Genomic DNA, 15,815 nt, shown 5'->3' on the forward strand with positions numbered 1-15,815 from the left:
CGGAGAGGAGGGTCTGGCAGCGCGTCCCGGCGTGGGCACATGGAGGACGGGCAGCGCGGAGGAGGCACGGCGTGGCCGAGGCAGGACGGGCAGCAGCCGGAGGAGCCGGAGAGGAGAGAGGTATTTGCCTTCGTTCTGCAGGGTGTGCGTGTGAGTGCATGTGTCTGTGCCAGGCTCTGCATCCCGGCCGGCTCCGCTCCGTGCGGCCTCTCTGCCCGTGCCTCCATCTCCTCCCTGCCCGTGCCTCCATCTGGCCTGTCCCTCCATCTCCTGCCCGGCCTGTCCCTCCATCTCCTGCCCGGCCTGTCCCACGGTGTGCCTGGAACGGGCACTCCCAGCTCCAGGCGCTGCCCAGGCTCGCCTTGGGGCTGCGCAGAGGCTTTGCCGCACGCAGGGTTGGCCAGCGAGGTTGTGGCTTTGTTTGGTTGTGGCTTTGTCTGCCGGCAGCGGAGGGGCCGAGGCCGGCGGGGCTGCGGCAAGGGAGGTGTGAGCCCAAAATCCTGCCGCCGGCAGCGCCGGCACGTGGGAAATGCGCCCTGCTCCCAGCCCGGGGCTGCCCCCGAGCACAGCCTGGTGGCTGGGTGAGAAGGAGAAAGGGAGGGTGGGCAGAGAGCCCCCACATCCATCGCCGTGCTGCGGAGGAGGAGGAGGGAAGGGCAGGATTGCAGGACACCAGGGAGCTGGTGGTCCCAGGGCCGTGATCCACACAATGAATGTCGTGGCCATGGGCTGCTGGGTGAAGGAGACGGGGTGTGAGCGGTGTTTGTGTGGGGCTGGGGATGTGGGGAGGGGGTTGAGGGTCCAGGGCAGAGACCTGGGGCTGCTGTGTGCCCCGCTGCCTGCCCGGGCTGCAGGAGCAATGTTGGAGCCATTCCCGAGGCAGGAACAGCGTGGCATCACCGTTCCGCTGGCACTGGGCGAAGTGGCTGCAAAAGGGTCCCCAGACACCAAACCTGGCCCGTGCCAGGGGAAGGAGCTGGCACTGAAGGGAAACAGGGATGCTGGCAATCCCAAATCTCAGAGCACTGCAATTCCTGCTGCTCTGCAGCCCTGAAGGTCCCCAGCTGTGCCCACCAGCACCCCTGTGCCCGGGGATATCCACTCTGCACCGGTCCCAACAGCACAAACCACCCTCAGCACCCATCACCTGCAGGAGCTGGGGCAGGGATCTCAGCATCCAGCTTCGAGAGCATCAGCATCTCCCTGGGAGTGATGTGGAGTGAGGCACGAGATGTCCCATCCCATCCCATCCATCCCATCCCCATCCCATCCCATCCCATCCCATCCCATCCCATCCCATCCCATCCCATCCCATCCCATCCCAATGCTCCAGCACTGCCGACTGGGCTGATCACTTGGTCACTCAGCTCTGAGCTGGAGGAGCAGCTCTGCCCATTCCCGCATTGGATATCGGGATCATAGTGACCCACTGGATATCGGGATCATAGTGGCCCGCTGCAGCCTGGTCCCCAAAATGTCCAGGGAAGGATCCTCCACCTGGATGGCAGCGCCACAGCCTTTCCAGCTCCCCTCATTCCCCAGAGGACGAAGCCCCACGCTGCTCGGTGCGGGGCCAAGAGGGCAGGAACGCTCCCCGTGTCACGGGATGATCCCCCCATCTCCCCCTCTCCCTCGTTTTCCTCCGTATTTCACAGTTCCTGCTTCCTGCACAAGGCAGGGGTCTCCAGGGACTCCAGCCAGATGTTCTCTGCAGCACACCACATTGCTTTCCTAATGAAATATTCATGGAGCCTCTCCGCCTCTTGCCATGAAAGCCTTCTGCAGCTCCCAGCCATGGAAACGCTGCGCAGGCAGCATTCCTGCAAAGCTCCCGGCCCCCTGCTTCCCGCTCGGCACCTTCCTCTTCCTCCTCCCACCAGCGCTGCCGCAGCGGGGGCTTTGTCCCCTCTCGCCTTGCAGGTGAGGCAGCGCCAAGGGCACAGCCAGAGCCGTGTGCGGGGACACCGGTGTCCCCACACGGCTGTCACCTACCCCGAGGAGGGTCCCTCCGTGCCTGGGGGAAGGGGGCAGGTGGATGCAGCGGTGTGGGGCACGGAGGGATCTCACCAACCCCCTGCCCATCCCGGCCCCCGGTGCTCCCGGTGCTCCCGGGGCTCCCGGGGCTCCCCTCTCCCGCCGGCTCCCAGCCAGCCCGCGGCATTAGCGATGCTGTGCACCATAATCCAATTAGGTTGTTTATGCAAACAATCAGGTTTTATGTTTTGGTAAAAAGCTTAAATAACCTTAATCAAAGCGAAAGACCTGAAACTGTCGCTGGCGGGGGCTGCGGGTTGGCGGGTGGTGGCAGGACCCCGTGCTTGGCTGGTGACACTCTGCCCGATAGGTGACACCCTGCCTGGCTGCTGACACCCTGCCTGGCTGGTGACACCTTGCCTGGCTGCTGACACCCTGCCTGGCTGGTGACACCCTGCCTGGCTGGTGGCACCCTGCCTGACTGGTGACACCCTGCCTGGTGGGTGACACCCTGCCTGATGGGTGACACCCTGCCCAGCTCACACCCCTGCAGCCAGCCCCGGGGCTCAGCACCAAGGGCCACGTGGAGCTGCTCTGCTCCATCCCAGAGCTGCTGCCAGAGGGTCTGAGCTGTTCTCCTGCTGCTGGGGGCTCCTGGTTCCTTTCTTTCACACCCAGCAAGCCCCAGCCTGGCCTGGACATCCAGGGACATCTTGTCACCTCTGTCCCTAACTGCAGGAGCACTGAGAGGTGGCATCACGCCAGGGGGATCCTAGGCAGTGACTGACCCGGCACACTGCCACCATCCCCCCTCCCATCACCATCTCTGGGTGTTCCAACACACCACAGCATCCCAGCGCTGGGAGAAAACCCCTACAGCTCCAGCTCGGGTCAGTGTGAGGTGGCACAGGGGACAGTGCTGTGTCCCTGTGCCTGTGCAGGGACGGGCACAGTGAGCTGGGGAGCAGCGCTGGCTCTGGAGGGCTGTGCCCACGGCGCTGCCTCCTGCACACCCCGAGTTTCTGGAGGAGTAATAAGCTATGCATGTAGTGTAGAAATAAAACATGTTCTGCAGAACAAATGATGTTAATTTGCTGAGAGGCTCTGAAGCCGAGTATTAGCGAAATGCCTTGAGGGAGAGAGCGGCAGCTGTGCTGGAATTAATGGCAACGTGCCGAATTAGCACCGCTATGCATCATAGTCAGAGGGAAAAATTACCGGGGAGATGAGGAAAACAACCCCCTCCGTGTGCCAGCCCCGACCCCGGGCACGCTGCCCTGCGGAGGGTCCCGGTGCCCGTGGGATGCCCCTGGGATGCCCCGGCCTTGCCCGGGCACACCACGGCTCACTCCAAGCCCAACAGCCTCCCCTGCCAAGGTGTGTGTCCTCAGGACTGCTCAGCATCCCTCTGGAATGCTCGACTTCGCTCCTGGAACTCCACATTTCCCTGGACCAAACCATGGTACTCCATCCCACCCTGCTCCCAGGGATCATCTCCTCCAGGATCTGTATCCCCCTGGACCAAACCATCCCACCCCACCCCACTCCCAGGGATCATCCCCTCCAGGATCTATATCCCTGCTGCTCCCCCATTCCTTCCCCTCCTTTCCGAGGTGTTTTTCATCTCCTTGTCTGTTTATTCCTTCTCTTCATTCCCGGTGGTTGAGTGTCTAAAGTCTGTAGCTCCTCACTGATTCCTCACAGTGCCTCTGGTTTCGGGCTCTGCAGCCTCCTCCGGAGCATCCCCCACCACCTCCCGCCCACCTCGGCGTGCCCGGGCTGCAGGAGCACGCTGTGGATCAGGCGTTACCTCCTAAGGGATGCTTCCAGTAAATTCCACACCTCTGATGAGTGTTTAACACCGACATCCGTCTCTGCCGGTCCCGCGGCGCTGCTGGTCTCGTGGGGAGTTGGGTTTTGCCCTTTGGGTGGCTGCATCCGAGGCTGTGCAGATGGCAGGGAGCAGTTATCCCAGCGGAGACTGGGACTGGTGACATCCTGAGCCAGTATTCCCCTGAATTCCTCATCATCCCCTGCGCCCGCTGCAGCCCATCCTCAGCCTAACACATCCCCCAAAAATAAAACATCTCCCTGTTTGTTTTGTCACCCTCAACTTTTTCTGCCGTTTTTCCTCTGCAGGTCTCAGGCCCATAGGAGCCGCCCCAGCCTGGCCCTGGATGCCACTGTGCCACCCCTCACACTGCGGGGACACTCCTGGGCTGTGGCACACGTGATGTGATGGATGTGGACGTGCCACCAGCCTGGTCCTTGCTGAGATGTGCCAACAACCGCTGAGCACCAAATCCGCTGGGATGGGATTTCCCCTGTGACCCTCCTGCAGCCGCCGGGATTCAGCGCCCTTGGGACTGAAGAAGGTTCATTCATCCCGAGGTTTATCCATGCAGACACAAGTGGAGCTTTACCAACGTGCCCAGCCCCTGCTGCCTGCCCTGGGGACCGGGATTGTGCCTGGGAAGGAGGAACGTGCTCCCAGCCCTGCTCCAGACCGTGGCAGCACAGGGGCTGATGTCAGCAGCACCCAGGGGACCTGCAGGGACACTCGGAGAGCTGTGCCAGGACCTGCTTCGCTCCCCTGGAGCACCATGGGTGCTAATCCCAGCCCTTCTCCATGTGCTGGGGGATGCTCGGGGTGTCTGCCCCATCCCCACCCCACCCCAGGAGCTCTGGGGGCACAGAGCCAACCCACCCTTCTATCCCCAAGGGACTCGGCTGGGCAATCCTGTAAATGGAGCTGGTTTTGGGGTGGGATGGGGGACTGGAGGAGGTTCTGGGGCTGCTGGGTGCTGCGGGTGCCCGGGTGCAGGCGGGAGCTGCCGGTCACTGCCAGGTTACATCTGCCGGGGCATGCAAGAGTGACTCCAGATGCATTAGAAGTGCCGCGCTCCAATTTCAATTTCATCGTCTCACAATCATTTTCAGGCTCCTCTTAGTGCCACATTAACGAAGCCTGCTCGTTTGAATGCATAATTAGCCCAAGCATTCTACCTCGCTAATTTCGAAGCAAGTTGGGGGGGGGGGGGTGGTGGGGGGAGAGAAGGGGGGGAATTTGCATATTAATTTAGCAGAGGGAGAGAAAAACTGTTTACCACTTGCTTCTTGCTGTTGATCACAGCGGACTTAACTCTTTCCCGGGTGCCATCTGGAGCTGCGGAGCCGGCGCCCAGGCGGCACGTGGGACGGGCTGCAAAGGTTACACACAGCGATGAAATCCTGCCGACCACCCGGGCTGCCCTCGGAGCTGGCTGCGAACGCTGCGCTTGCAGCTCCTGGCAGCACAGGGCAGATGAAGGGCGGCCGAGGTGGGAGGTGGCAGCTCCGAGGGGTCCCCCTGCTCTCCTCCCCGTGTGGCTCCAGGCTGAAAAGCCACTCGCTGTCACCCCCTCAGGGTGGCAGGGTCCCATCCCAGATCTGTCCCTGCCATCCTCGGCAAAGCCAAAAGGGATTCCCAAAGTGTCGTCTCTCCTGTAAAGGGTGCCTGGCTCCACTCTGTCATCCTCGCTGTGTCCCCTTCAAAGGGACAGATTTGTCCTCGTGCCTCTCTGATTTTTAACATCATCCTCCATAAGATGATGTTGGATGAGCGTCTGCCTTCCCCAAACCCCTTTCTGAAGCAGAAGTGGGATCAGTGCACACGGGACCCCCGCAGATGCTGCCCACGAAGAGCACCCAAGGCCCAGGGTGGGCGGCCTGGCTGAGCACGGGCGGCTCATTGCAGCCCCCCAAACACCAGCTCCCTTTGTCTGGGAGTCTGTGGGCGTCTTGAGCCGAGGTTGGAGGTAATTTGTCTGTTTCCTGCAGCGGGCTGTCATCTCGCATCTGTGAGCCAGTTCCATTTGCGCTGCCATTAAAAAAAAATTCTCAGGTCTGACAGGTAGTAAAAAAAAAAAAAAAAAAAAAAAAAAAAAAAAAAAAAAAGAAATAAATAAAAAAAGAAATTAAAAAATAGCAACAGGATGTAGGGAATATCACAGGCAGCTGGATCACCCTCACTATCCAGGTATTGCTGGATTTCAGGGTGGTGGCATCAAGCCCTATTTTGGCCTTTGGACATGTATCCCCAGGAATATCCCCTTTGCAGCTCCATCCCAGCTCCCCAAAACGCCTTCCTCCCCCCCGGAGCCCCGCTGGCCCGTCATCCACCCCGTCTCGCTGGCTCGGAGCCATCCCAGCGCGTCACAGCCATTTGGGGACACCTCCATCCTCGGCATCCCTGTGTGACTCCCGCATCCCAGCGATGCCCGGGGGGTTTATCCCGCCCCTGCTCCCGGAGCGCGGAGCTGCGGGGCCGCGGCACATCCCAAACGTGGGGCTGGGGTCTCCGGAGTGGCCGGAGCGGTGCCGGCGCCGCGGAGGAGCGCGGGGCTGGCTCGGCAAGGGTTAACGGCTGATTACAGCCTTTGTCTCCGCATCAGTGTACATAATGCGCCCGCATTTGCATACTGCAGTGTGCGCTCAATTAAAATGAACTTTTAATTTCTTCTAAGTAAATTACTTCTTCCCGCTACGTGACGCGCACAAAATGTCAGAATAATGGGAGAGCCTTAATGAGCTGGGAATGAGGGGCAGGGAGGGGAATGCTGGGGGCTCCGGCTCCCCTCTGGGCCACTCCTGCCGGGGGGAAAGGATGGATCCTGCTCTCTGCTGCCTTCCCTGCTGGGCCACGGGCCGTCCCTGCCGCCGGCATGTCCCCTGGGCAGGGCAGGGCTCGGCACCTCCTCCCCATGGCCTCCTCCTGCAAGGAACTGAGCTCTCCGGGTCCTGCCCTCAGCCCGGCACCCAGGGCTGTGTGGGGACACGGGAATATCCCTGGGCGGGTTTGAGCTCTCCGGGTCCTGCCTTTGTCGCGGCGCCCGACGAGGATGCCGCGATGTGAGGCACAGGGATGTCCCTGCCCGGAGCTGAGTTCTCCAGCTCCTACCCGCATCCTCCCCAAAATGCTTCCTGGGGCACCTCCTGGCCGGCAGCACCCCGGGGAGCCCCAGGCGGCTCTGTGCTCCCCGGGGGGACGCTCGGCGAGGGACACGGAGCCGCCGCCCCGAGCCTCCCGCCCGCGTGTCCGCGGGGGCCAGATGGCAGGCGAGATTACTGGAATTTGATTTTCAGATAAATCACAAACCTGGATGAGCGAGTGCCGCTCCAGATGCATTATCCGTAATCCCCTGGAAGGGAACCTTTGGGAGGAGACGGTGGCCGCGGCGGGCCGGCAGCAGCTGGGTAATCCCGGCCGGCGGCACAGCGCGCACAGCCCGCGGGGATCAGCTGCTGCCCGGCCGCTCTCTCACCCGCGCTCGCCACGACCCACATTGGGGCCGCCGAGGCCGGGCGGGAGCAGATGGAGCCAGATGGAATCCCACCAGGAGCTCACGGGCACCAGGAGGAGTGCCCGCGGTGCCCGTGCCTGGTGTCACACCCGCCCTGCTCCAGGAGGGTGACGGGGGCAGGGGGGTCTCTGCAGGGCTCCCCCCATCCCACCTCTCCCAGTAAGTGACGCCCAGTGCTGCTGGTGTGAGGGGCGTGGAGAGCCTCTCTCCTCTCTCCCCACCACGCCTGTCCACACCGAGAGCGTCGCTAAATCCTAAGGATGCACCTCCATTTATTGCACAGATCCACTGGGATGCGGGAATGACTCCCAGTCTGCAGGGCCAGCCCTGGTGACGTGCTGTGGAGGATGAGGGAAGGGACAGCCAGGGCCTGGCACCCGTGGGTGCTGCTCGTGTCCCTCCCTGGGTGCTGCCCAGGGGAGCTGGCACCACGGAGCTGGGAAGAGGAGAAAGTTGCAAGGCGCAGGATGTCTGGGGGTGCTCAGGGCTCTCCCATGGTCTGGGGCCATGTTCTGTGGGGCACATCGAGTTTTGGAGGTTCGGAGTTTGACACATCTTCCTCGCTCTCAGGTTTGACCCATCCCCATCTGCCTCCTGCAGCTCCTCCTCTCCTTCAGCAGCACAAATTCATAAATGTCACCTGCAGGTGGTGGGGATACGAGGTCCAGCAAAAAGCCCCCCGGAAGGGGACAGGTATTAATTCCTCTTCACCTCCCGAAGGAAAAGGGGATGGGAAAAGCCGAGGAGGGAGAGCAAAGCTTTGTCTGGCTCCAGCGCGGTTTGGGAATGTCAGCGCTGTGTATGAGGATGGTCCTGGCACAGCTCAAGGCGTGTTTCCCCTAAAGGATGACCCCAACAGTGTCCCCCCAAAAGGGAAGGGCCCCCAGGCTGTTTGTGACACTGAGTGTATTAACAAACATGTATTTATGGGGCTAAGCAGAGACTCCAAACCACAGCCATTGCTGGACCCTGCTTTTTATTATTCCTACCCATTCGAGGGGCTGGCAGTTCATCTCCCCAGGGTCCCAGCTTCCTGAGCTGCTGCTCCCTCTCCTCGGGCTGGGGATCCACCTCCTCCGGCCTGATCCAGTTCTCTGGTCTGCTCAGCACCTCCCCAGGTTGTTTCCCACCTCTCCACTGTGACAGAGGTGGGCTGCAGCACCGCAAACCCCCTCCCGCCATCCCTCACCCCCCTTGCCGGGCTCGGTGCTCCCCCAGACCCCCGGCAGGTCCCAGTGGCAGCCCGGGAGCACGCGCCAGCTTTTCCCCCCAACGCCAAAATTTACATTGAACCACAAATTAATTTCATAATTTTTTCCTCTCTAATTATGCCAACATCTGCTGCGAGGCCCAAGCTGTGCGCATGCATTTTAAATACGTGCCTCCCCGCCCCCCCCGCCTCTCTCAGCGCTGAACTTTGCCGTAATTATCACCAGGAGAAGGGCTCCTTTCCACGGCGGGGAGAGGAGAAGGCTGGCAGCAGGCACAGAACACCCAGCGAGGGGCGGGCAGGGGCTGTGCTCGGCCTGTGGGCTGCATCAGCCTCTGCTGAGCTCTGGGGCCGTATTTCCAGGAGAAACGGGAAGGATAAAGGGGTGAGGCTGCTCCAGAGGCGGTTTGGCAGAGCAAAGGGGCGGCTCTCCATGCCCAGGGATGGGGCTCCCAGGACCAGCCCTGCCCCAGGTTTGCTCCCTCCCAGGCCGTGGAGAGCAATTCCCAGCTCTCCCCAGGGACATCGAAGGGTCCTGCCCCCGGACACCTCGGTCCTGTTTTCACCTTGCCCTTGTCGCTGTCGCCCTGTCGGGGTGAAGCTGCTGGCGTGTCACGTTCTCACCGCACGGCTGCTCCCACCCGGGGACACGTTTCATGGCCTCGCTGGAAGATGCAAAAGGTCATTTGGCTGCCAAGTAATTAAACCTGGCAATTATCGATGGAGAGCAGCGAGCTGGCGGCTTGGCGGGTGCTCCGGGGACGCCACGTGAGCTGCGGGATGGAGGGGCAGAAATGGGGCAGTGGGACAGTGCTGGGACCTCGCCTCCCGCACAGGCAGCGCCCCTGCAGAGCCCGCCACGCTCTCATCGCAAAGTTCATCAAGTGTTCTAATTAAAAGGTGAGGAGGGGGTGAAGGTGTTGCCTGGATACAGGATGAGCTCGGCTGCGGCGCTCCAAGGAGGAACAGCGTGCTCTGGGTGTGGCCGCAGGGCCCAGCCCCACATCGGGGCGGCAGCTCAGGGATCGGAATGACCCCATCCCGCCTGAGCTGAGCGCCACAACCCGGAGAGCCCACGGCGCGACCCAGGGCGTGCGACCTCTTCTCCCTTTTGTCGCCTCGAGGCGCCCACCCTGCGCAGCGTCACCCCGGGGGACATCAGCGGGGCCATGCCACCCCCTGCCCGGCCTCCCGGGGTGGCTGTCACCCCCGCCTCGGGTGGCAGCCCAGGTGTGACAGCAGGAGCGGGGTCGCACAGCCCCGTTAGGCTGCTGCCGCCCGCCCGTCGCGCAGCCGGAGCAGATGGCAGGCGACAGAAGCTGCCGATGAATAATACACGTCTAATGAGCGCCGCTCCCGCCGCCGCTGCCCCGCACACCCCATCTGCGCCCGCCACCTCCGCGGGGGCTGGCCCTGCCGTGTGCCAGCGCCCGGGGGTCCTGCCCCACAGCCTGGTGTGTGCCTGGCACCCGGGGGTCCTGCCCCACACCCTGCCGTGTGCCAGCGCCCGGGGGTCCTGCCCCACAGCCTGCCGTGTGCCAGCACTCAGGGACCCTGCCCCACACCCTGCCGTGTGCCAGCACCCGGGGGTCCTGCCCCACAGCCTGGTGTGTGCCAGCGCCCGGGGGTCCTGCCCCACAGCCTGCCATGAGCCTGGCACCCAGGGGTCCTGCCCCACAGCCTGGTGTGCGCCTGGCACCCGGGGGTCCTGCCCCACAGCCTGCCATGAACCTGGCACCCAGGGGTCCTGCCCCACAGCCTGCCGTGTGCCAGCACTCAGGGACCCTGCCCCACAGCCTGCCATGAGCCTGGCACCCAGGGACCCTGCCCCACAGCCTGCCATGAGCCTGGCACCCAGGGGTCCTGCCCTACAGCCTGGTGTGTGCCTGGCACCCGGGGGTCCTGCCCCACACCCTGCCATGAGCCTGGCACCCAGGGGTGCTGCCCCACACCCTGGTATGTGCCTGGCACCCAGGGGTCCTGCCCCACACCCTGCCATGAGCCTGGCACCCAGGGGTGCTGCCCCACACCCTGGTATGTGCCTGGCACCCAGGGGTCCTGCCCCACGCCCTGCCATGACCGTGGCATCCATAGATCCATTCCCACGCTGGAATTTCACCGCCATGCCACTGGACGTGCCCCACCCAGGGATGTCCCTGCCGCGTGCCTGGCACCCGTGTGTCCTGTCCCACAGCAGGCACCCTTTGCCATGCGCCCTGGCACACACAGGGGTCCATTCCCGTACCGTGGTGTCCCTCCCATGCACCGGGCACTGCTGAGCCCGGAGCTGCCCCTACAGGCAGGGAACAGTGCTGGGGACCCCGCAGTGTCCCCGGCCCGGGGCTGGCAGCGAGCGTGTGGGTGCCACACCATATGGCAGCCCAGGTCCGTGCTGCCAGGAGCGGGATCAGCTTCCCAAACACCTGCTGGATGTCTGTCCGTCCCTGCAGGGCTCCGGAGGGGCTGCTCCCCTGCCTGGGAGCCCTGAGTTTCTCCTGGTGAGGAGCACATCCCATCACTGGACATGAAGGTTCTGCCTTTCCAGTCCACTCGCCATCTCCAAGGGGTTTGTGCCTCCGTGCCCCGGGCTGAGCTCCCACCCATCATCATCATCATCATCATCATCATCCTTCAGCCAAGCCCCCAGCTCAGCTCCCCCCTTGGCTCCTCTCTCCCAGCCCAGAGCAGCGCAGGTCAGTGGGCACCCGGAGCCAACACGTCAGGAAGGGGAGGAGGAGGCTGGAAAACAAAACGCTGATGGATTGTAAAGCTATTGAAGTGCCGGCGAGTAAACTCCATATTTTTGAACGGCATTTAAATGCCTCCAAGCAGATTAATAAGGTCTAGGTAATAGCAGCACCAGTCTATATTTATTCTATCTTAAACGCCAGTTTGTCAGGCTGTATTAATATTGATGGTAAGGCTTGGATTGAGGACAGGAAACGCTGGGACTTCACTTTATCTCTCCCAAACAGGCTGCTCAGCCCCTTTATCAGGGCTGCGGCTGCGGCAGCAGCTGCCTCTTCAAGGGCTCAGCGCATCCCCTCTCCCCCCCCTCCAACTCCCTCTTTTTAATCAGAGGAGGAGAAGTTGCTGGCTTGATCGTTCCATTTTTATCTCTTTTATTTACTCCATTTTCATGTCTTTCAGTGCATATTTTATTCTCATCAAGGCAGGACCATTGATAGCTTAAGCTGTGTGCCCCCCTCCGGGCTCCCTCCGTGAGCCTGGCTGGGAAGGACGAGGGGTAATTACCAGGAAAGAGCCCTCATCACCCTCCCCTCCTGCCCCACGGCAGCCACCCACAGAGTGACCCCCCAGGAGGGGCTGAGCTGCCGTTCGGGGGGTTCTGGGGGTTCACAACCACTCCTGACCCAGCCTTGGGGGCTCCCCCAGCCCCTCAAAGGTCTTTTCCTGCTGCTGCACAGGGTCCTGTGCCCGCTGGCACCAACCCCTCATCCCACCCCATCCTGCCCCACTGGGCACCCCAAAACCTCCTGAAACAGCCGCTGGGGCTGTGCCATGGGGCTGTCCCTGGGGCTGTGCCATGTGGGGAGAATCCCACTGGAGTTTCCATCCCAGAACCCGCTGCGGGGTCGAGGCGAAGCTGAGGACAAAACCCGTTTTTTTCTTCCTGAATATTCCCCCCAAAGCCCCAGATTCCTGCCTGGCTCTTCCCTGCCAGCATTTGAAATGCAAAGTACTCTGGGGGTTTGATTAATGCTACAAATCATCCAGCCGGGGAGCGGCGGCCGGGGCGCTCCCCAAACCCGGAATATTCACGGCAAACCGCAGCCCTCCCCCTGCCAGGGTGGGAAAAGGGATGCAGGAGGGAATTTCCACATCATTTCAGATGGGGTAGAGCGCTGGCTAGGCCAGTAATGAATGCAAAATAATCGTAATAAATGCTAATTGAAGGAGGAGGGAGGCAGCCTGGCACGGGGCTTGGAGATAGTGTGGAAAAATCCGTGTGGAGAGCAGGACAGGCTGGATGGATGTGGGATAGCCCCGGGGTGCTGGGTGCCCCAGGGGTGTCCAAGGGTGCTCCAGGGATGCTGGGGGATGTGTGAACACCACAGGAACCGCTCATCTCCCACCCTGAATCCTTCTTCTCACATAACCCTGGTGGGATGTGCTGGGAAAATTCCTCTCTCCACAGCGGCTGGTGGCTCCCAGAGCTTTGGGCACCGCGACTGGAGCAGCCCCTGCTCCCCATCACCCTCCGGCACTGGCAAAGCGAAGAAGTTGAATTTAACAGCCATTAGTCCTGGAAACATCAAAGGGCTCCTCTGCCGGAAAATGAAAATCCTCATTAACTAATAAAAAGCCCATCGCTCACTCTGCCTTTAATATAATTAACACCAGCCAAGACTTCAATTAAGGTTTTATCCAAACTTCAAAATGCCACTCTCTCTCTCTCTCTCTCTCTCTCTCCTCCACCATAATTACGGCGGGCACAGCAGCTCCAGCTTTCCCTGGGATCCTCCACCTTCCCTGGGATCCTCCAGCTTCCCTGGGATCCTCCAGCTTTCCCTGGGATCCTCCACCTTCCCTGGGATCCTCCACCTTCCCTGGGATCCTCCACCTTCCCTGGGATCCTCCAGCTTTCCCTGGGATCCTGCAGCTTTCCCTAGGATCCTCCACCTTCCCTGGGATCCTCCACCTTCCCTGGGATCCTCCAGCTTTCCCTGGGATCCTCCACCTTCCCTGGGATCCTCCACCTTCCCTGGGATCCTCCACCTTCCCTGGGATCCTCCACCTTCCCTGGGATCCTCCACCTTCCCTGGGATCCTCCAGCTTTCCCTAGGATCCTCCACCTTCCCTGGGATCCTGCAGCTTTCCCTGGGATCCTGCAGCTTTCTTTGGGATCCTCCACCTTCCCTGGGATCCTCCACCTTCCCTGGGATCCTCCAGCTTTCCCTGGGATCCTCCAGCTTTCCTTGGGATCCTCCAGCTTTCCCTGGGATCCTCCACCTTCCCTGGGATCCTCCAGCTTTCCCTGGGATCCTCCACCTTCCCTGGGATCCTCCACCTTCCCTGGGATCCTCCACCTTCCCTGGGATCCTCCACCTTCCCTGGGATCCTCCAGCTTTCCTTGGGATCCTCCAGCTTTCTTTGGGATCCTCCAGCTTTCCCTAGGATCCTCCACCTTCCCTGGGATCCTCCACCTTCCCTGGGATCCTGCAGCTTTCCCTGGGATCCTCCACCTTCCCTGGGATCCTCCACCTTCCCTGGGATCCTCCACCTTCCCTGGGATCCTGCAGCCTTCCCTGGGATCCTCCAGCCTTCCCTGGGATCCTGCAGCCTTCCCTGGGATCCTCCACCTTCCCTGGGATCCTCCACCTTCCCTGGGATCCTGCAGCCTTCCCTGGGATCCTGCAGCCTTCCCTGGGATCCTCCACCTTCCCTGGGATCCTCCACCTTCCCTGGGATCCTCCACCTTCCCTGGGATCCTCCAGCTTTCCCTGGGATCCTCCACCTTCCCTGGGATCCTCCACCTTCCCTGGGATCCTCCACCTTCCCTGGGATCCTCCAGCTTTCCCTAGGATCCTCCACCTTCCCTGGGATCCTCCAGCTTTCCCTGGGATCCTGCAGCTTTCTTTGGGATCCTCCACCTTCCCTGGGATCCTCCACCTTCCCTGGGATCCTCCAGCTTTCCCTGGGATCCTCCAGCTTTCCTTGGGATCCTCCAGCTTTCCCTGGGATCCTCCACCTTCCCTGGGATCCTCCAGCTTTCCCTGGGATCCTCCAGCTTTCCTTGGGATCCTCCAGCTTTCCCTGGGATCCTCCAGCTTTCCCTAGGATCCTCCACCTTCCCTGGGATCCTCCACCTTCCCTGGGATCCTGCAGCTTTCCCTGGGATCCTCCACCTTCCCTGGGATCCTCCACCTTCCCTGGGATCCTCCACCTTCCCTGGGATCCTGCAGCCTTCCCTGGGATCCTCCACCTTCCCTGGGATCCTCCACCTTCCCTGGGATCCTCCAGCCTTCCCTGGGATCCTCCACCTTCCCTGGGATCCTCCACCTTCCCTGGGATCCTCCAGCTTTCCTTGGGATCCTGCAGCTTTCCCTGGGATCCTCCACCCTTCCCTGGGATCCTCCAGCCTTCCCTGCGATCCTCTGGCCGAGGCTGTGGCACAGACATCCCAAATAGGAAATATTTGTGCTTGGCAGGAGTCCGGGGTTCTGCCGGGTGCCTCTGACTTCAGCAGGGAAAAATGCTGCCCGGAGGGAGCGGGGTGGCGGGCGGTGGGAACGGGCCGGTTCTCACCACTCCCGGCCCCGGCCCGGCCCCGCCGGCAGCGCTGGTCTGCCTCCGGCCACGGGGAGGTCAGGGGATGGAAAAACCTCGAGCTGAGCTCGCAGGGATGTGTCATCCTGTCCCCGCGGCACAGTCCTGAGGGTGTGGGGTGGCCCCAGGCCGGGACACGTCAGGGGGATGTCTGAATTCCCCAGGGATGCAGGAATGTTGAGTGCCCCGGGGATGCGGGGTACCCCAGGGCTGTGAAGGGATGCTGGGTACCCCAGGGATGCTGGGTTCCTAAAGGATCCTGGGATGTAGGGTACCCAGACATACAGGGATACTGGGTTCCCAGGGATGCTGGGTACCCCAGGGATGCAAGTTTCCCATGGATTCAGGGATACTGGGTACCCCAGGGATGGGCAGGGATGCTGGGCACTCAGGGATGATGGGTTCCCAGGGATACTGCGTTCCCAGGGATGCAAGTTTCCCATGGATGCAGGGATACTGGGTAACCCAGGGATACAGGGATGCTGGCTTCCAAGGGATACTGGGCACCCCAGAGATGTGCAGGGATACTGGGCACTCAGGGATACTGGGATGTAGGGTACCGAGACATACAGGGATGCTGGGTTCCCGGGGATGCTGGGTACCCCAGGGATGGGCAGGGATGCTGGATACCCCAGGGGTACTGAGTTCCCAGGGATGCTGGGTGCTGTGCTCATTGCAGGACTGCGCTTGTCACACCCCAGACAACCACAAGCCCTTGTTCCACACGATCCCGGTGGGGATGGGGCGGGAGTTCCAGCCTCGGGGGGAGCAGCAGCTCAGTGCTGCCATCCCAGGAGGCAGCAGGGACAAGGGAGAGCCCGGCTGGACACGCTGGGGCAGCAGAGGCGGCAGGAGACGGACACACAGATGGCTTCTCTCTTGGAGAGACGGGACCCTAATCCTCCCCATGGGTCCCATTATCATCCCTGGCTGGTGAAAAAACTCTCATCCTGGATGTGTCTAATCCTAATCACTCCCTATCGCCCAGGACCACTTCA

This window comes from Sylvia atricapilla, chromosome 12 (assembly GCF_009819655.1).
Source record: "Sylvia atricapilla isolate bSylAtr1 chromosome 12, bSylAtr1.pri, whole genome shotgun sequence".
In the NCBI taxonomy this organism is placed as follows: Eukaryota; Metazoa; Chordata; class Aves; order Passeriformes; family Sylviidae; genus Sylvia; species Sylvia atricapilla.